Here is a 22,072-nt window from a genome sequence, read left to right as displayed (position 1 = left end):
ACTCTGATGACAGTCAGAGGTCACTCTGATGACAGTCGCAGTCCCAAAGACAGTGCACCCTACTCCCAGAAGTCATCAATAGCTGCACGTTGGGAGGTAAAGGATGGGGCCCTGTGAACCCTGGACTCCCTGCTGCTTCCATCCCAGACCAGCGCCTGCTCTTCAAGTCTCCTGCAATGACATCAAGCTCTCACAGCCCTACCAGCACTCCTGCATCTCCTTCCCCCAAGCTCTGCCACGCCCCTACGAGCAGGGTTTTGATAACTGGAGCTGATGGGTCTCAGTCACCACTGTTCACACTAATTGATTCATCCTATGTGGAGAGGGGCCTTAAGATGACACTTGAAAAGGAAAACAGGTGCCTCTATTCCAATGGGGCCATGGCAGCCACCTGCAGAGCCCGGGGCTGCAGGGCATCATTAAACAAGAGGAAAGCAACCCAACTTGAGTTGAAAATCATCACAGAACTGACTGGTGCTTTAAACGCCTCCCCAGAGACTCAGCTTTCCTTCGTTAGTCTCCTAATAAGGAACAGGGTATGTTTAAAAAAAGCCCCCCCCACCTCAAATTAAATCCTAGAATATACATTTTCTACTTCTCTGTAAGTTGGACAGTGTGCTTTAATCATTCAGCAATGCGTGGCTCACAGTTCAGGGACACACAGGTTGAGATGAAAAGGCCTGTTGCAGGTAGGTGCCACGTTAGCATTGGAGTCTCGGCAACCAGCCAAGCTACCTGAAGACACCATGAGAACCACCGGATGCCAAACAAAGGCTCGCAGTGTTGAGTGTGGGTGGGGAGGCAGTCAGCTTCCCTCTGTAGAGGTATGGGAGCATCCAAGAGCTGAAGACAGGTGGCGTCTTCAGGTTGAGACTTGTGTCCTTCACTGTCTCTCTGCCTCCTGTGTCTAAAGATGACCCCAGAAAGGCTCCCCAACAGCCAATTAGCATGTTGCAATCCTCAGGCATTCTGTCTGACCTGGTACAAGAGGAGGGTGGGTCTGAAATCATATGAGACACTCAGTGGAGGAAGGAACTCCTGGAAGGTGCTCACTGGGGAGCGCTGAGGATACATGTCTCAAGCCAGAGTAGGTTTGATGGATGATTTTGGAAATACACAGAGTTTCCTGCAGGAGTCGGAAGGCTTATGCTTGAAATATTGGTTTTTATCTTATTTGAAAATAATTATCCAGATAAATATTAATCTTGGGTGACAAAGCATGCAAGCAGCACAAAGAAGAGCAAGAGGGAAGGAGACAGAGGGAGAGGCCTGGCAGAGTCACCAGAAACATGGCCCACAGAGCTGAATCTGTGGGCCAACAACCCCATCTTCATATCTATAGAACCAACCCAGCCATTGTCAGACCATGGAAACCTTTGGTTCATCCATTAATTGCTGTCTGGTCACCAGAGCCACTTGGTTTTCAGGACTTTGCTTTGGGAAGGTGCTATAGTGCCAAGCCAACCCAACACAGGGCTCAGCTATGGTGTCCTTGTCACCTGTGGGGAGGGATGTGACATGCAGGCACAGTATAGACCAGGGTGCTGGTCTGCTCATTACACTGTGATCTAGTGGCACACACTGGGTAGCTTTGAGTAAATGAAGCTTCTTCCTCACAGTTCTGCAGGCTGGGAGGTCTAGATCAAGGTTGTAGTGTCTGATGACCATATCCCACCTACACACACACACACACACACACACACACACACACTTTGGGTTACAGATTCAACCCTCTCATTCTTGAGTTCTCTTAGGGTCTTTCTTGGTCTGTCTTTCTTCCCTTCAGCTCTCTCACAAAGAGGAAAAGAGAAAGAACTTGAGGAGCTGTGTATCTTGATGAGGGCACTGTATTAGTTAGCTTTGCCTCACGAGAATGAAAGGTCAGATGCAGGCTACTTTTTGGATTTTTAAAATTTTAACTGTTATTTGTGTGCATATGTTTGTGTATGTATGACACCTGTGGGGGGTACCTCAGTGGCCAGAACAGGGTGTTTGAATCCTAGGAGCTGGAGTTACAGAAGGTTTTGAGCATCCCAACATGGGTGCTGGGAATTGAACCCAAGTTCCCTGAAAGAACAGTGAGGGCCCTTAACTGCTGAGCCATCTTTCCAGACCAACTCAGGCTTCTTCAGAAGAAAAGAGGTTGTATAGCTTCCAGACTGGAGGTGTCGGGTACGGTGCCCATTCTGCCCCAGTTCTGGTGAACACACCCGTAGTGATAATAACAACAGGAATACCTGTCACCAAGAATTAGATGAGGAGAGAAGAGACTTCTTTAGAGAAGAAGGTACCTTCTGAGGGATGACCCTGGTATAAAGAGGTCTGCAGAAGTAGCAGCCTTCACAGTCTGCCAGTCTTGCTTCCTGTTAGGGAGTGGGTCTATGACTCTTATGACCACCACTATCCTTTATTGCCATCAGATGGCATCTTCAGCCACTCTATGTGTACTGAAGACCAAGAGTACTCCAGCCTACAGTGCAGGATTGGGACTGCTGAGACAGCCAGTTCTCCAGGGTCTCAGCCTCTCCAGTGTGAGATGCCATTTTGGAATGCCCCACCTGTATTCTGTATGATATTCTAGACAGTCTTTTATAACATATGTACATTCCATCAGTTCTGTTATTCCAAAGAGTTCAGACCAATACAGTGGTCATGAGGTTGGGGTTCTGGAAACCACGGGTTCATAGGACAAAAGGCAACCACACAGGATGGGGTGATAGAGAGGGTCATGATGTAGAATGCAAGATATTACATTGTGTGAGGCTGTTTCTCTGTATTTACATGCATGATGCTGCTCATGTAGTTGTGAACATTTGTGTGACAGTGTGAGTACACAGATGCTCTGTGTTGGAAGAAGAGCTGAGCTAGGGACTATTTTTTTTAAGGTTGGAAATGGAAGTTGTAGCTTCTGGAGGCCAGAAGTAATAGCTATAGATTCTGGATAAGGGAGCGGGGGTTGTCATTGAAGGTAGCTACCCCCACTTTAGAGGTGTACCTAGAGAGCAGAGTCAGGGACATGTGGGCCTTGGAAGGAGCTCTGTCTTCAAAGAGATGGACCAAGGTGCAGTGGGCAAAGCTGACTGCCAGGAAGACTAGCCCTCAATGATTCTCAGGGGATGCAGTGGTTTGAATCAGAGTGGCCCCCACAGGCTCATATATTTGAACACTTGGTCCCCAGTTGGTGGAACTGCTTGGGAGGGATTAAGAATTGTGGACTTTTTGGAGGAGGTGTGTCACCAGGGGCCTTGCTTGGGCATCTTAAAAGCCCATGCCAATTTCAGTAAGCTCAGTCTGATTCCTTCTTGTGGATACGGATGTGAGCTCTCAACTGCTGCTCCAGTGCCGTGCCTGGTTACATGCCGCCATGCTCCCCACCATGATGGTCATGGACTTTAACCCTCTGCAACCATGAGCCCCCAACTAAACATTTTCTTTCATAAGTTGCCTTAGTCATGGTGTTTTGTCGTGGTGGTAGAAAGGTGACTAAGGCAGGAGACCATTGCTAGTTGTGTGGAGAGAGCCAGGCATGCTGCTGTCAGTGTGGTGCTGGTGCAGGCATTTCTGTTGAGATATTTTACCACTGAACTGATAGGGGCCCTTGAGCAAGGTGGGCCAGTATTTTCCTTGAAAATTCAATGCCCAGCAGTGAGCCAAGCCCAGGCTAGAGCCTGTCTGTCAGGTCTAGAACAGCTACTGCTTGGGAACTGGATCTTCATTCCCAGTGTGGCCCCTTAAAATCTATTTTCATGACTAATTAACAGCACTGCATGTCGGTTAGCTCCAGATATTCCAGACACCAGATATTCCTCACTGTTTTATATAATCAATAGTTTCTCTTGGCTTCTGATGCAGTAACCATGTTCTTTGCTCCTCAGTCCTCTCAGGGCATTTTCTGTTTCTCTAAAGTATGTATATATTTATACATGTGTCTTTATGTGTCTATGTTCACATCTGTGCACTTACATGTCTGTAAATGTATGCATGCATGAGTGTGTGCATTTGTGTGTTTCTCTCTGTGTGTTATATATGTGTCTGTGTATGAATATGTGCATGTGTGTATGTGTATCTACATAAGTACATATGTGTATATCTGTGTGTATATGTGTGCATATTAGTCTGAATGTGTGTGCACATATAAATACATATATGAAGGAACCTTCATGGGTGAGATAACCCCTGTCAGATTTGACCACCTGAACAGCCTTTGCTACTTCAGGGCATGCACAGTTGATGACGGCAGCCTGGATCTCTGAGGGCAGAGCCTGAGTCCTGCTTTCTGTCCTCACTGCTGAGGACACTGCTCTGAGGTCATTTTCTTTTAGACGACAGGGACATTTTTACAGCCACCCCCTTTCCTTTGATTTTTGTGACTCTTCATTGTTGGGTCTCTGTATTTATTTCTGTTTCTCTTAGTTGGATCTGTTAGACTCTGTATATGGTGATTCATGGATTTAATTAATTCTGGAAAGTTCTTTGCATTATGTTCAATACTTCTCTCTTTTGTTTTTCTCTTTTTCTTCCCTCTTCTCTTCCTCTTCTCTTTCCTTCATGAAGTCATGTGTAGATGCAGGCAGCCTTACCTAGCCACCTTCCATCACCCTTCGTCTTGCAGATTTCCACATCTTCACTCAGGTGCTGCACCCTGGGTGGTTATGAGCACGCTCTTCCACTCTCCTTGTCCCCTGTTCAGCAGTTTAAACTACACCCTACTCACTGAAAATGGAATATAATTGGTGTTTGTTGTGGAAAATTCTGTATAAAATACATCTGACCTCTCCAACAGTCTTCTCCCTTCCTATCTCGACTAAAATTGATTTCTTTCTTACATACAATTATTTATTGCCACTGTTCATCATTATTTGAAATAATTGATGGTTAGATAATTACTTGGATTACTACAAAGTTATTTTCCTGGCTTCCAGTGAACCACCATCCTAGATACTGAAAAGATGGAGCCTGCTTGTGAGGGTGAGTCGCACAAAGAAAAGCAGGCAAGTCCATGATTTATTTGTTTTGAAAGTAGATCGGCCATGTCATTATATTTGTTTACTTACTTATTTGAGGAGACATGCATGGTGTTTGCCATGGCGTACATGTGGATGCGAGGGGACAGCCACTCCATAAAAATCTCCTGTTAATGTATATGGATTCATTTAATTGGTTCTGTTCCTCTGGAGGAGTGGTTCTCAACCTATGAGTCATTACCCTTAGGAGGTTGAGCAATCTTTCCACAGGGGTCACATATCAGATATCCTGAATATCAGACATTTATGTTATGATTCATAACAGTAGCAAAATTACAGTTATGAAATAGCAACGAAAATAAATTTATGGTTGGGGGTCACCACATGAAGAAACTGCATTAAGGGGTCACAACATTAGGAAAGTTGAGAATCACTCTAGAGAACACTGATACAGTGAGGAATTTCTTTCCCAGCTCTCTTTTTCTGTGGTGGAAGAGCATTTAACGAAAAATTTCAGAGTCAGATCCTCCCTGCAGCCACTCCCATGCCACACCACAGTTCAGATCTCAGAATCCCTATCCTATGAAGCACTCCTGGGACAGCTCAGCCCTCAGCAGGCACTACATTTGTTTTGAATATACACTTTTAGCTAAGCCTGCCACATTTGAAGATTTGATGAAAATCGACTTCGGGGATTGAGGAGATGGTTTGGTGAGTAAAATCCTTACTGTACAAACATGAGTACCTAATCTGAGATCCCCAGCACCCATGTATAAGCTGAGCATGGTGGTGATACAAGCCTGTAACCCCGGCCTGGGGAAGTGAGGGACACTGAGACAGGTAGATTCCAAGAGCTCACTGGTCATCTGGTCTACCCAAAACAGTGAGATCCAGGTTCAAGTTCTTTGCTTCAAAACATAAATTGGAGAGTGATTGAAGACACTCCAGTCTCCATGTGCATATTAACAGGCAAATCATGCCTGCACATACATACACACACACATGCAACAATCTATTTCAACCTGCTTATAGACCAGGAGATTTTCCAGGTGAGGCAAGTCTCCTAGTTTGCTTTCTGTTGTAAAATATACTGTGACTAAAAGCAAATTATGAAGGAGAAAGGGGTTTGTTTCCACTCACGCTCCCGGGACTTAGGCTGTCTTTGGGGGAAGTCAGGCAGAACCTGATAGCAGAAACCTGGAGGCAGAAACCGTAGAGGAATGCTGATTGCTAAGTTACTCACTGGCTCACGTTCTGCTATCTTCTCTTGTACAGCCCAGACCCTTCTGCCCAGGGATGGTACCACTCACAATGGTACATCAATCATCAATCAAGACTATCTCTTATGGACACGGCCACAGACTAATCTGATCTGAAGTTTCCCCTTCCCAGGCAACTCTAGGATGTCTCAAGTGGACAATAAAAACTAACAAGCATATTAAGTACACGAAGTCAGAAGCCCCTCCAGCTCCATGCCACAATTCCCCTGTCTGTCCCATATTATTATGGCTCAAGCACTGACATATCACTTTTCCAACTCACAGTCTCCAGCATCCACCCCAGTCCCGCTTAGGGGACCAGTTCCCAGATGTGAGCAAGACCCGTTCATCATTCCTTGGTGCCTCTCAGCTTCTCTGAGCACCAGGCACAGCAGGTGACATCTTTGTCATTCTGAGAACCAGAGACTCAGAAGATCTTTAAGCCATTCATCTGTGATCACGCAGCCCCATAACCTGCTTGCTCACACCTTGAATTTTTTTTCATGAGACCTTGATGGTTTTCATGGTCCAGTTGTGCGTGTGATGCTTTGCCTGTGTCCAGGCTCTGGTGCCTGTTTATTTTACCACCTGAGATAGGCTCACCCTAAGCTTCAACATTATGCTTACAACCAGGAGGGACTGTCACTCTTCAGCACTTTCAGAGTCTAAAAACCACCGTGTTTTTCTATCACAGGGAAAGTTCTTGGAAACTTCATGAAAAGTTCTAGCAGGCTTCAAAACGGAGAAATAAAATTTGATGAGTGGTGCTAGGGATGTAAAAGGGACCAGCCATCATAGCCAACGACTCCAAGCAGAGGTCTGGCAATCACTGGTTCCTCATTTCCTTCAGGCCTTTGCTCAATTTAGCCTCATCTCTAGTCTGTCCCTGATGGCTCCGTTTAAAACAGCAATCCAGCCTCAACCTTGGCCCTCCTCATAGCCAGGCATGCTTTATGTTCATCTGCAGCAGGTGCCACCCTGGCATGCTGTATATTGTGCCTGCCACCCAACCAGAATGTCAATGTCTCAGCATTTTCCTGGAGGCTCCATTAATGTATCTGTGACACCGAGACGAATGCCCACAATGCAAGAACTGTTTAATAAATATTTTAGTAAATGAATGGCGATGACATGATTTACAAGTGTGTGGCCTGCTCTCGCCAATATTTCAACTGGGATCTGCATCAACCTTTTGAGGCGAGAAAAAGAGAAATGAATGATCAGTGTTCAGACTGAACAGGAAGCAGGGGAGCCAACAGCTCAATTCTGTGGCAACAGGAGGCCCCTCTGACCCTAGGGGAGTGGGTGAAGTGATATTCATGTCCCTAGGCAATCTTAACAGTCTTGAACTCCACATCGTTCTTCCAGCAGGAGGCTGTGTTGGTCCTTCAGGATGATTTCTGAGTGAGCTGTAGATGGACACGGAGGTTGTGCACAAATGCATGAGACTCCATATGCAAAGTGCTAGCTAAGCTGCCTGTCAATGGTTGGCTGTCTCTGATTTTCGCCGTGGGGCATGTGTGGGGGTCATCTGTGGTGGGGAGCCAGGTAGGGAGATTAATGATCACGGTTTTGTCTACCCTTCCCTGGGAGTGTTCGCCTGTCATTCCTAGGCACTTCTTGGGCTGAGTCATTGTGATTTATTCAAGGATGTCTGTTCTCATGAGATCTTTGCCCACTCCTGAGCACACCGTGTCTTCATGTTCTGGGCACACTCACAATCATTCTCCTTTCCCCTATTGTGCTCCCCTAAGCCACAGTTTCCAGCTCACAGTGCTGTTCTGTGCCACTGACACACACCCCAGCCATACAAAATTACCTCATTAAGCCAGACTTCTTCTACCAATGCTTAAATAGGTAGCAGTGATGATGGAGGATGAAAAATGGCTCCGTCAGTACAGTGCTCACTGCACTGTGCAAGTGTGAGGTCTTGAGTTCAATCCCCAGGGCCCATATGAAAAAGCCCGGTGATGGGGATACACATTTGTAATCTGAATGCAGAGCAGGTGGAGATGGGTGGAACCTGGAGCCTCCATGACCAGACAGACTTACTGTATTGGTAAGCCCTAGATGGAAGTGAGAGATCCTAGCTCCACAAGCAAATTGAACAGCTCTGAAGGAAGGGGAACTGAGATTGCCCTGTGGCCTCCATTCATAGGAGCACACGTGTGCATTCATACACACACACACACACACACACACACACACACACACACACACACACACGAATACACGAACACATGAGCTAGTGGTAGAGAGTGCACACAGGCGTTGTATTGACCATTCAGGCCGATCATTCCTGTGCCACCATGACATCAATGTTTCTTTTGACCTACTCTAAGGATGGGTCACCTGGTCTAGCCAAAGTGTTGAGGGAGAACAGAGCCCTCTGTAAGGTCCAGAGGTAAAGTCCTCTAGTCCCCAATCATGTCTTGTTCCTAGCAACTGCCATGTGAGGGACAGCCAGTCCCATGGGTAAGGCAGCTCCAAGGAGTCACGGGGCCTATGGAAAGCACTACAGTGAACTTTGCAAAAAGTTTTCTTAGACAAGTTTTCATTCTGTCCAACAGAACAGAATAAACATGTCTGTAGGATTGGGTTATGAGTACTGTGGGAATTCAAAACTGTCAAAATGATAAACCAAAGTGTGTCAGTGTTCAGTATGTGTTCTTATCCTCCGAAATCCACATGTTCAACCTTCTCTGTTTGCTCACAACACAAACCATTTAAAACCCCAGACAGAGGATCCAAGAGATGACAGGTCTAAAAATGAGATACTATTTAACACACAAACATACTCATACATTCACATACCCACACTTACACATGCACATGCATATAAACTCAGACATACACACACACATTCACATACCTACACATACAAATGTATATACACATACATGTGTGTCCCCATACTCGTATATGCACACATACACACATGTTGCCCCTACACTCACTCATGCGTACATACATACATACACATAACCATACATACACAGGAAAATATGCACATGTGCACACACATACAATTATTCACACACACTCATATATGCATACATTCACATGTGTACACCCACACTCACACATGCATACCTACATATACACATGTGCATACAAATTCATGCTCAAATATAGATACACACCTACAGCCATAGGCTCAACCACACATGAGCACACTCACCTACATGAGCACACACTCACACACACAGGCCCATGCTCAGCTGTGTCTGTATTTGGAGCATTGGCTGGTAAGACTGATCAGAGTGGATCATGGCTTCTGACCCATGTTGGTGCACACCATGGTTTTATGAACCTTGACAAGATTTGTGAGAACATCATTATGGACAGTTCACAACAAGCCAAGTCAGATGTCCCGTTCTCAGTGTAAACAGCACTTTCGAGCTTGTGAAACTGTGAAAATGCTCTTGTCCCCGTGGGTTCCAAAGATTTGTTCTCCCTGGAACTTTATTTATGTCACTGAGTCTCGGGAGTTGGAGTTGGAGGAAGCTGTTAGAACGAGGGGGCCCCTGTGGAGCTCTTGCCGTGCTGACGCACCTGGCTGATTCAGAAACCACTAAAAACCAATGAGTTTGGAGCATTCTTAGCAGGCACAGCCTTTATCATTTTCTTCCTATTAATCCTATGTTTTAAAATAAAATGATTCTGACAGGATCTGAATTTATTGAATACTATTTAATAAGTTCTCTATGTTTCCTTGGTCAGAGTTTTAAACCTTCAAGCTGAGCCTCAATGTTCCAACATTGCGTTTGCATAGCCTTCTCTGATTCAAAGACGTTGACTCCCATCCCCGGGCCTCAGTGAACCATGTTTCATCCTGGAATTCTCAGTCTCTATAAGAACAGACCCTGGCTTCCATCAGTGCTCAAGAATGCTTGTTAGAATTCAGCCCAGCCTATGCTACCTGGAGATGCAGACTTCAGCGGTGGCAGTACCTGAATGATGTGGTCCGCAGATGTGGGCTGAGTCTCACGGAAACATGGCTGTTTAGGGTGTACTTCTGTCTTTGTTTCTTTCCAATGCCCAGTCTGGGACACCATGCTCAGGCACAGGGTCCTTGGAAGAACCCTTGTCACCCAGACAAACCCCTTGTCAGTTTTCCTGTCCTCATAGCCCTTCGAGTGCAGAACAAGTGCTCCAGTCTTTAAGGAATGGGGGTGAATCCTGAGCCCCCAGTTTTCTGTGTATGAGAGAAGATGGGGAAAGAAAACTAGGAGGGGAGACCTATAACACTTTCCCCATTTGAATCAGGGAATGGCAGGACAGTGCAGCCAGGGGAGGCTTGCCAGCTAGAGAGCCAGGCAACAGTGCAGAACACCCAACACTCCCCAGGCTAAGGTGGACAGGCTCCACATCATGTCACGGAGCAAATGGCAGCGACTGCCTGCTGTTGGGATGCTGTTATTTATGGGTTTTTGTCATCTTTTCCCCAAACACACCATGCCTTATTCTTTGTCAGCCTCTGGCACTGAGCATGCATTATTCATTCACACAGCATCCTGAGAATCTTTGTCCTAACAAACACTCATCAGTATGTGTTTAAGGGTTCATAGGACAGCATTACGTGTCACTAAGGACATCTAATGCCATTTGGTGGCAGAGGCTGCTGAAGTCTTAAAGACTCTAGGACAGACCCTTGTTCCAAAGAGAGGACCCTGGATCCATAGTCCAGGTTGCATGGGGTGTCTTGTCCAGTGTTTAGAACTGAGGAAAGGGGTCTAAAGTAGATGACAGGGAGAAGAGGCAGGTGACACTCAACCTGCCAGGTGTGGAAACTCATAGTCTCTACTCTTCTTTACTATTATGCAGAAATCGACTCAGTGTTGTATTTCACTGGCTACTGTATCAAAACTGAATAAATCCTGTATGTGGACATGCAGGTGCACTTACGTGTCTGTGTACTTGAAATTTCACATTGCTCTTCACAGGCACATAGGCACACACAAGGAATACCCCAAGCAAAAGCTCTAACAGGTCAAATGATTTGTGTTGTTTACAATGATGTTTACAATGCTGAGGATTTATGCCTCCGGTCTGTTTGCTGAGTTGCAGCATTAGTCCCTGGGGTTGCTGGAGAAAGGCGCTTACTCAAGGAAATAGCTACAGAGGCAATGAGGAGGGACAGAACAGAGGAAAAGAGGGAGAGACACTCAGAGACACCGAGCTCAAGCCTGTGCTTTACAGCTCCTCATCCAGGTCCTCTTCAGGAGCCTGGGAGCTGTGTCCCCCTCCTGATGTTCAGAGGACTGTCCATCTTCAAATGACCAAGGAGCAGATGCTTCCAGATGGCTCGCTGGTCCTTTAGGGACTGATGGGAATAAGTTTGGAGCTGAGGACCTGAGCTTCTCCATCATCCCCTGCTTATCTATGGTCCCCAGCCTCCTCAGGGCATTGGACAGTTGTTGGTCAGGTCAGCAGTATGACACTCAGAGCTGTGGAGAGCCCTTTTGGAGATAGACTGAGTCAGTTTGCAGAGGACATAACTTATCCATGTGCTTGCTCTGTCTCTCAGCTGGCCATTTGTTGGCAAGCGCTGTTCGCTGGGAAGACAATACCTCGATGGGATTACAGATCCAGGCAGAGGATCGACATGTCTTGGTCCCCTCGAGGAGGTGGGAGGGAAGACTTCCTGCAGAGGGCTGGAGCTTGTCCTGCTGCTGTGGGCAGCTGTCACTCCACTCTGTTCTTACGCTGGTACAAAAGTCGTGGAAGAGCCAATGTGAGTAAGAAGGAACGAATAGGTGTCTCCTTGTAAAAGTGAGAATGGATGAGCCCTCAGGGTCTCTTTCATGTTTAAGATTGTGTGGCCTGGCCACAGTGATTCACACTCTAGATGAATTCCTGTCCCCTGCACTTATGGAGGTGAACTGGTGGAGGCACCCAGCTTTTCTAGTTCATTTATCCCCATGTCTGTCCGTTCATCTGTCCATCCATCCTTTAGTCCATCTGTGTACCCACCCATTGGCATCTATCTCCATCGCCTCCACTCACCTACACATTATTGACTTCTTCCTTCCACTCCTCCAACAACTCCCAACCATTCATCAACCATTAACCTACTCACCTACCCACCCATTCAACCATCTTCCTCCCACCCATCCATTATCCATCTTTCACCCATCCATTTAATCACTCAATCTAATCTACTTATCAGTCCATTCAATATCCATCATCCACTTGTCCAGCCAACATTTGCTAAACTACCCACCTACTCTTCTACCCTACCCTCATTCATCTATTGACTAACTTATTCTTCCTCACATTCACCATTCATCCACCCACCTATCATTTACCCACTCATATACCTTACACTCATTCATCTATTCACTAACTAACCTATCCCTCATCTCTCTTATGGCCCACTCATTCTTCTCTTATCATCTCTCCTCTATCCCTTCTTTCATAGATCAGTTAAGCAATCTCTGTGAGATCCTTGACATTTTACCTGGGATGAGTCTGGGATGGGATAGGAGAAGCATTTGTCTCTGCCTTTCCTCTATAATGGATTATAGTTTGTTTTAGAGACAAACTGACTTCATGCTAATACACCAGATGGAGTTGATGCTTGGCTGCTTCTCAGTCCAGCATCCCAGTGTAGGGATGCAGGGATACAGGGATGCAGGGGTGCAGGGATGCAGAGATGCAGGGTACATGAGTAGAGGAGTCCATGGCATTCATATGAATGATAAGCAAAGGTGCCTATGGATGCCTAGAGCCCTCCAAATCCCATCAGAGCTCAACATTGTTTGTCCTGGGTACCCACAAACAGACACCTGCCTCCTGTAGCTCTGGTCCTTGTGTGCTATAGAGAGACACAGCTCACAGTTATGCTGTTGGCTTTGTAGACATCCACAGAAACCACACAGGCAAGTGGGTAAACTGTGACTCTCAGGGAGTGGTAAAGAAGTAAGGTAGCTGTGGGGATGCCCCTGGGACCACCCCACCCCCACAAGCTTCACTTCCTCTGGCCATATGTGTCAGTGACAGACTCTTGGTGTCTTGGCTTGCTGAGTCACTCTGGTCTTGGCCATGCCTGGTCGGTCTCCTGTGTGCTCATCAGAATTTCTGGAGTTCTCTACTCCGTATCTTCTTCATTAATGGGCTTCCCCTGCTTATCTGCAAGGCTTCAATTAACATCACTCCCCATAATTGCTTTAAGATTGGGTCAATCCTCACTGACTAAGATGATCCTGTGACCTATCTGAGCTTTAGGGACCATTTATAGCTGATAGCCAGCCTCCACAGGAGGTGCCTGCACTCCCCCCCCACCTTCCACCCCCCGCCTGGAGCTGCCTCTGTTGAGCGCACAGATGTCTGACCCAAATATCAGTCTCCATTAGGCCATGAGTGACAACTGTGATTATTTTTGTCTTTTTAACCTCCCCCCAATTCCTTCTGTGGCTTTGGACAGGAATCAGGGCCTTAGATTGTTAATTAAATGAGTTTGTGTTCTCAACCTCTGACTTCAGCTTTCTGCTAGTGCCAAGCTACATCCTCCTGAAGGAGGGGCTTCATGGCCTCTCCAGCAACCATTACCTGACCCACATGCCTAGCTCCAATCCAAGCACAAACGGCACCAGTTTACATCTTTAGTTTTCTCTTCCTGGTCTGAAAGTCTCTGACCTTTGCCTTTTAGCCGTGTTTCACTCCCATCGTGTTTTCCAAAGTTGCCCTTCTGACCACAGACACTGCTCCTATATTGAACAGCAAAATAAAATCATATCTTCTCGGTACTTAGTGTCTGGTCATCAATCTCAGACAGCCAGAGGACTGATGGAAGCTTGGGCCGGGGTCTTGACTTAGGGCAAGGTGTCTTGTCCTTACTTGCTGCTGTGCTGGAGGAAAGGAAGGCAGATTGGCAGAGGAAGGGGTAACCTATGTACATGCCAAAAGGGCTGTGAGGGACCAAAAGCTCAGCTGCCAATCCCGGGACACCCATGGAGCATCCGCAACTATAGAAACAGTTTGCAACATGGACCACCAGGGACATTCACAGTCTGTGATGGCGGTCCTGGAATTGGCAGCTGGTCCTCCACTCCGATTGAAGAGTAAGGGATCATGGAATTCAGTAAGGCCTCCATGTGAGTAAACCACAAGCCTGGGATGTGCTACAAAGTATCAGTGGAAGGACAGGTTACTTTTCAGTACCAGTGAGGCTGCAATACTTCCAACCCTTCCCTTAGAAGGGCCCCAAAGCTGTACAGGGCCTGATACAAGGAAGACAGGTTCTTAGGGACAATTGCAAGTAGAGGGTGAGCTAATGGACACTGATGGGAGCATGCCTTGGGACCTGAATGTTCAAAGCTCTGTCTGCCAGTTTCCACAGATGACCCTAAATGCAGGAACCATGTAGTCTGTGGGAGATGGATTCCGGGCCAGCTGTTTGGTTTCCATTTGATAACCCAAGTATGTCAAGTGCCTGCAGAGGACGCCACAGTCTGTGAGGCTGAGGTGTCCCCAAGTTCTCTTTCTGTTCGAGATATGTTTGTTTATTTCCTCTGGAAGCTGGTGACAATGCTCTATCATTTTAAATTAAATTGTTCCTGTTGTGGTTGCATCCCTGCGTGTGTTTTAATTCATGTGAATCCAATCGCACTTCCCCCAGGAGGTTGCTTAATGTAGTGTCAAAGTTGAATAAATAATAAATAGGGCGCATCAGGGTTCCACGGCTGCAGCTCACGGATGGGCTGGTAGGATCCTCTCCAAGAACGGGTGCCACTGAGGGAAGCAGCTAGGATGTGCCTAGTCTGGCTCCTGTAGCTAGACCTCTTAGATTGTCAGCTCAGGGCGAGAGGGAGCCCCTCAGGTTTCACACTTCTGTCATTTGACTTAACACATGGACCAGCTCTTCCCTGCTGTCTGTGCACGGCCAGTCTGCAGCTTTGAACTAGTTTAGATTTAGAAGAAGCTGAGGCAGGATACTGGCTGGGAGTCTGCATGTTCTGTATGTGACTAATGTATTTTGGTGGGACAGTAGGAAGAGCTAGGCTTCATGCCTTTGTGGAGAAGGTGGCTGGTGGTGGTGGGGTGAAGGTCCTGAGACTGGGTGCCCAGACAGATATCATCTCCCAGAAAAAGGGAAATTCTGACTTTTCAGTTTCTGCTGGCTCAATTACCACACTGGGTAGCTCAGCTACCACTCTTGGGCAGCTTCAGGCTGCTCTGATAGGGTGAAGGAAAGACTGAGCTGCAGATGGTCAGGTCATCAGTGACATCACCCTGGCACCTAAGCTTAGGTTTCTGTGGAGGAAATTCTGCTACAGCTGTCCATTCTTTTCTGATGTGTGTGTGTCTTTGTGCTATGGTTGTGAGGTTCTTGCTATGCATAGTGAGATGTACAGCCAAGGCTGCACCATCAGGATTAGTAGTATCTACAGGAGGGAATCCCAGAATGTGAGTCTACTTCTCTGTGGCATGGGGCTGTATGCCTGCTTGATGACTGGGGGTCTACTCATGAATGTGGAGATGCCCTGAAAAGTCAGAAGATTTAGAAGAAGCTTTATAATCTTTGACAGTAGCACCTAAGGGTAGAAAGTGTGAGCAAGTAACAGTGGAGGTTGCCTGGCTTCTGTTGTGTGCAATTAAAGAAATGCATCAGAGGCTGAGATGGTAGCCAGTCAGGGACTTATGTGTGTAAAAGAGGGATTTTAACAAGAAAAGGAGATAGAGTAGCATCCTCCATGTTAGTCCCTGATATGGCAACAAGAGGTAAAAATGGAGGTGTTTCCCTATCATTTCTTAGGGCTTAGGCCAAAAGGAAAAGAGAACACAAACCTCTTCCTGGGACACAAGAACTTGGAACTTGTGGGAAGAATTGGAGAGTGAAGTTGTGCTTAATAACATTTTTATTAGTATCATCATCTCTTCCACTCCCAAGCAGCAAACTTGATATCTCTCATATCATCCTCCCTCTCTCATTCTTCACATCTACCACTCTTCTTGATATGTCCCCTTTGCCATTGTCTCCTGCATGAGGATGGTAAGGATAACCTTTCTCAAGTAGTCAAGGATTCATCTTTTCTTTCCATGCTGCCTTACAGATAATAAGGGTTTACTGCAATTTAGGGTCTCAAAAGTCATTTTCAGAACCAATGAACACCTAGCAACAAATCCATTCCCTTGGGCCTCAAGAGTTCTAGAGTTGAGCTAGTTCTACTATTTTTCAGAAGCCCAGCCACGTCATCTCATCAACTGGCCAGTTCCAACTCACAGCACATCCTAGTTCCGAAGTCTGGCTCTCCCTTTTGCAAGAATTTATCTGATGATTGTCATCCCTAATTATGAGTCCTGGAATGTATGATTTCATAGGATAGTTTAACATCTGGGAACTATTTGACCAGTGGACTTGCAAAGTAGAGACCCAGAGGGCTTCATCCTGTCTCTTCCAGATGTTTCTCTCTCTCTCTCTCTCTCTCTCTCTCTCTCTCTCTCTCTCTCTCTCTCTCTCTCTCTCTCGTACAGGTGTTCCCCTAAACACCACACATTATCCTGGATATCAGGACCACACATCAGAATAAATCCCCCAGAGTTCTGGACTTGCCACTTCCTGAAGGCCTGAGGCAAGTATCTGGTGTTTGAAGCTTTTGTGCCTTAGTCAGCATCAACAGCAACTGCTCAGGGATGTGTTTGAAAGGTGGATTCATACATGTGCAGGGCCAGTCAGAGCTTGGCAAGGCATTTTTGCTCAGCAAATGTTGCACACACTTTCTCTCTGCATTTAGGCAGCTTGGATAGTCTTTCTATGGCTCTGTAAACATCCTATCTGTTATCCCTGTGGCCGTGCAGACTGAATCTGCTCCCTCTCCCTCAGAGGCTCTTTAAAGCCTAGAATCACCTTCCTTCAAATCTCCTCTCCATCTTCTTCTGCACACAAGCTTCATGCTAGCCTTATGCCATTGGGTGCTCTGCCAGCTTCCCACCATTACTACACAGCTGCCAGGAACCTGAGACTTCTTGTCTCTGCTCTGATCAGCCTGAGCTCACCTCCAACTTCTGCTTTATGGGGGAATCCATTATCCTTAGAAGCATTTTTGTATTCCCCAGAACAATTGTTTTGCTAATGCATTTGAGTATGTATAATGTCAGTGCATTTGTACATCAGATTTTCTCCTCTTCACTTTGTTTGCTTATTCATTCATTCATTCATTCATTCATTCATTCATTCATTCATTTATATGTATATGTTTATGTACCAAGGCATGTGTGTAGAGGTCAGAGAACAACTCCCCAAAGTCAATTTTCTTCTTCTATCATGTGAGGTCCTGGGATTGAACTCAGATCACTGGACTTGGCACCCAGCATCTGTACCTGCTGAGGCATTTGGCCAGTCTTGCACATAAGATTTTCTGCTAAACTTCACATCTCTGAGACCTTCTCCTGAAAATTACCTTCTTATCAAAGGAATCAGAAATGGGTCCACCTGGAGCATTGGTCTTGGTTTGTGAGAAGTAGCATATGAATTCTGTGCGAGTCAGTCCTGTAGGCATCATAAAACAGTAGATTTTGTTAGAAAAAATGGCAGCAGGCTATCATTCTCTGGGTGTGGCCTGAACTCTTTCTCTCCAGAATTAGGTATTCTTACTGCAATCCATAAACACTGTCTAACCCTTTCAGTGGTGACTCTAACCACTCGATGAGCCTCCAGCCTCACACTGCTGGTGCTCTGTAGGTCTGTCTCATTGCTAGGTATGCTCTTCTATGTCTTAGTCCCATGACGAGGGACTTCAGCTGTGCTTCCATGCATCAATGTCCTCCAGCACATCCTACCTACCTCCCATTGTGATTTTCAGATATTTTAGTCATGACCCATCACTTCTACAGCTTTGCCTGGTCCTTCACAAACCACTCCCATCCCCATGCCAGATAACCCATCCAGGCCTGGCTAGGAGTGATATTTGTGAATATAGATATCTCTCTACTTAGCTTTTGGATGCTGATCTACTTTTTTTTAACCCTTTGAATCTGTTATTTGTCTTAAGGAAGATTCCATGTGCTTTCAGAGACATTTTCTATGTGACAGAGCTACACAGCATCCCTGTGAGGCATAGATTTTCATTTTCCCGCTTTTCAGGTGAGATTTCTGAGACTTGGAGACTTGCTGACTTGTCTAAGGTCACGCACTGGGTTTGTGGAAAGATTTCAATACAAAGCCAGTGGCCTGAGTGCCAGCAGGCTCAGCCAACTATACCTAGCACAAGATGATCCACTGCTATTCAGAAGCAAGGGCATTGTCCTCCTCCCTGGGGATATGATAGATCACATCTAGTGAGTTAAGAGATAGTTTCCAAATGCCAAACAATAAATGGAGACCTCTCACCTAGCTGTCCAGTTTTCTGGCTCAAGTCAGTTACAGTAAACCACAGCCCACTGCTCCCTGAAACTGGTGGCCCTGAGAAATCGCAAGAAAAGATGAGGAACCAAGCAGCTCCGATGACCAAACTCTGTTGGGGACAGGGATGGATCAGGTTTCCCCTCCATTACATAAAGACAACATGTGGCCTGGAGCAGCAGTTTAAGGAACAGCATGTTCAGAGCAATGAGGAGTCCAGTAGAGAGGTGGACAGTGTTTGTACAAGTTTTGAGGATGTGGACTTGTTTGTTTATTTTCTAAATTATATATTTATCTATTTGCAGTTCTGGGTATCAACCCCAGCTTCTCATGCATGCTAGGCATTCACTCTACCACTGAGCTTCTTCCTCAGCCTAAAAATTTTAATTTAGCCAGCAAACACACACACACACACACACACACACACACACACACACACACACACTCAGTCCTCTACATCAACTTGATTGGATTTGGAATCACCTAGGAGACACACTTCTGGGTGTGTCTATGAGGATGTTTGTAGAGAGTTGTAATGAAGGAGGACAAACTGACCCTGAATATGGGTGACACTTACCCATGGATTAGGTTTCAGGTTAAATAAAATAGGGGGAAGGGAAGAAACCAGCCCAAGACCGGCATTCATCTCTTCCTGCTTCCTCACTGCAGAGGCCATATACCTAGATGACTCATATTCCTGCCATTATACCCAGAGCTGCTCTTGTTGCCCAGCCTTTCCTACCATGATGAACAACACCATCAAAGTGTGAGTCAAATAAAGCTTTCTTTCTTTAAGTTACTTTTGTCAAGTACAAGAAAAGCAACTGATACCACAAGTTGGTACCATGGCCTGGAGAAATGGCTTAGCAGATAAGATCCCTTGATATACAAGCAGGGGGACATGACCTGAATTCAAACACCCAGGACCCATATAAAAAGCCAGGAATGTTCCTATGTGTCCACAAACCCAGTTTAACCCAGTTAAACCCAAGGTTTAACCAGCACAGCTCCAGATTCAGTGAGAGATCTTGTCTCAAGGGAATAAGGTGGGCAGTGACAGAGCAGGATGCCCTAGGTGGCATTGGCTAGAAACCATTTAGGTTATGTACTATGAAGGCATGGCCTGAGTTCTCCCCACATCCTGAAGATTTAAGTAAGGCTGAATTAAAAGGTAATGGACTAAACTGTTTGTGGGAGGAAATTTTCAAAAGAGAATAACTTCAGGCTGGGCCACAGTTACTGCTCAACACTCTTAGCTCTACAGTGAGAACAAGTGGACAGATTAGAAGTGTTCAGTTGGCAAAGAGTATGAGGGAGTTTCAGCATGCAGATGAGGGCAGTTAAGAGGAGACACTTGCAATTGTTACGTTCATGTCATCAGAAAGAAGCTACCTGCATGTCACAGGCATTAGGAATGTATTCTTAGGTCAAGACCCCAGCCACTGGAGGCTTTAACTTTTGAAAAGACAAATTCACTTGCAAGGAAGTAGCTTGAATAGAGAATGATGATAGAGAGGTTTCTTTCTGGAAAACCTTTTAGAAAAGTGTTTTCCAAGATATAGCCACCATAGCTCATAGCAGCCACTGTCCCTATGAGAAGTTTGTAGAGGTTTAACCAAAGTTCCGAAAAGCTTGCCTAGACCAGGAAATGTGTGGCATAGTTATTCTTTCAGAAAGGAGACTCTGAAAGGAGATCCATCGTATAAAGTTACAGGGTGGAGCTTAAGCTGCAATGCAGACCCCAGGATGTTGGACACATCAGAACTGTAGGAGGTATGCTGAAGATGTTTCCAGGCAACTCCTTCAGAGAACAGGCAAGCTCTTAAAGTCAATAGAAAATTGACTACACAGGGAACTTGGCTACATAGGGAACTTGCCCAAATCATGTACCATGAGCCTTAATGATCTTGCTTTTTTTATGCACAAAAACAATATCCTGCTTGACAAACTTCAGTTAGCAAGTACAGTTAGCAAGAAGCAGAGCTACAGAAGTCAAAAAGCAAGGTTAGTACATTTAGAGACTTTCCTAGAACTACGGACTATGATTAACTCTTCATTTTTGCTCTGGTGGGTTTTGAGGGTCTGTGTGCTGGGCCTTGGTGCCTCTAACATGGCCTCAGTTGTATTAATGTTTTGGGGGGCCTGTTATAAGGCTAATTGAAGACTATGGAGTAGGTCTGATCCAAGAGAGAAGCTGTGTGTGCTGTGCAGGCAGCACAACCTGAGGGGCAGGTCTTTCTCAGCCCATTGGGGCCCAGACGATGTTGTCACAAGCCTCAGATGCTGCAGATGGAGTTATTGGGTTTGATGCTTCCCTTGTGGGTCTTTGGTCTTGCTTCAGCTCAGTCTGTCCTTTCGATGATTCCATGGGTCCCATTTGAAATAGAAGTGATCATTCCATATCATTATAAGCTACAAGAATGTGACTTGTCGTTTGAATTGACAGGGGCTCATAGTTATGGGACTGCCTTGGGTCTCAGGAGAGACTTCAGAATTGGACTTTTGAATGATGTTAGAACTGATTCAATTCTGGGGACGCTCACAAGATAAACTAAACTCACTTGCATTTCAAGATGGCCAGGAGCCTTTGAGGATGCAGGATAGAATGTTATGGTTGGAAGAAATGTTCTTGGGTGTCAAGTTGGCGAAGGATTGACTTGTGAGGGGTAATTTCCATTAACTGGATTGGACTTGGAATCACCAAGGTGACACCCTTTAGCCTATATCTTTGAGGATGTCTTGAGAGGTTTCACTGAGGAAAGAAGACCCATCCTGGATGTGAAAAGTGTCATGATCCCAGAATGAATGAAAGTTTGGGGGAGGAGGAGGTCATCTGAGCACCAGTACTTCTCTCTCTCTCTCTCTCTCTCTCTCTCTCTCTCTCTCTCTCTCTCTCTCTCTCTGTCTCCTTCCTAACTACAGATGCAATTCATACGCTCTACTCTCAATCTATGAGCCTCAGTAAAAGCTTGCCTGGGTTGTTTTTCCCCTTCCTGTATTTTGTTATTTTGTTATAGCAGTGAGAATGGTAACAACCTTAGAAATATCCTGAAGTGTGGTGAGGGTTCTTTTTCTCCCCATTTTGCAGATATGGCCGCTGAGATCTCTGGGTATTTGATCACTGCACAGCATCACACAGTGAGCAGGCAATAGCAGTGCTGGACCTTCTGATCCCTTCCATGGAAGAGTCCTCAATTTCAATATCAGAGCCCCTGGAGTGGAGCATCCAAATAAGTGGGTACATAAGTGACATGTGACTGTGGTGGAGAGATATGGTTTCCATCTCATTAGATTCACCCACCTCCCAGCCACTAGAGCTGAGAGGTGAGGACACACTCCATCCTTGTGTCCACCTCCACATGGACACAAACTTTCCTTTCCTCTACAAGAAATGTGCATGACCTGCCAGTACAGCTCACCTAGCAAAGAGGAGGGGACAGACACAGCATTAGGGTAGGAAGCAAGCTTGATACCCAAGAATCTAGAGCATCACAAATGAGGAA

The sequence above is a fragment of the Peromyscus eremicus genome, chromosome 20 (genome assembly GCF_949786415.1).
Source record: "Peromyscus eremicus chromosome 20, PerEre_H2_v1, whole genome shotgun sequence".
In the NCBI taxonomy this organism is placed as follows: domain Eukaryota; kingdom Metazoa; phylum Chordata; class Mammalia; order Rodentia; family Cricetidae; genus Peromyscus; species Peromyscus eremicus.
The sequence above is the reverse complement of the archived record's forward strand: the minus strand, read 5'-3'. Positions refer to the sequence as shown.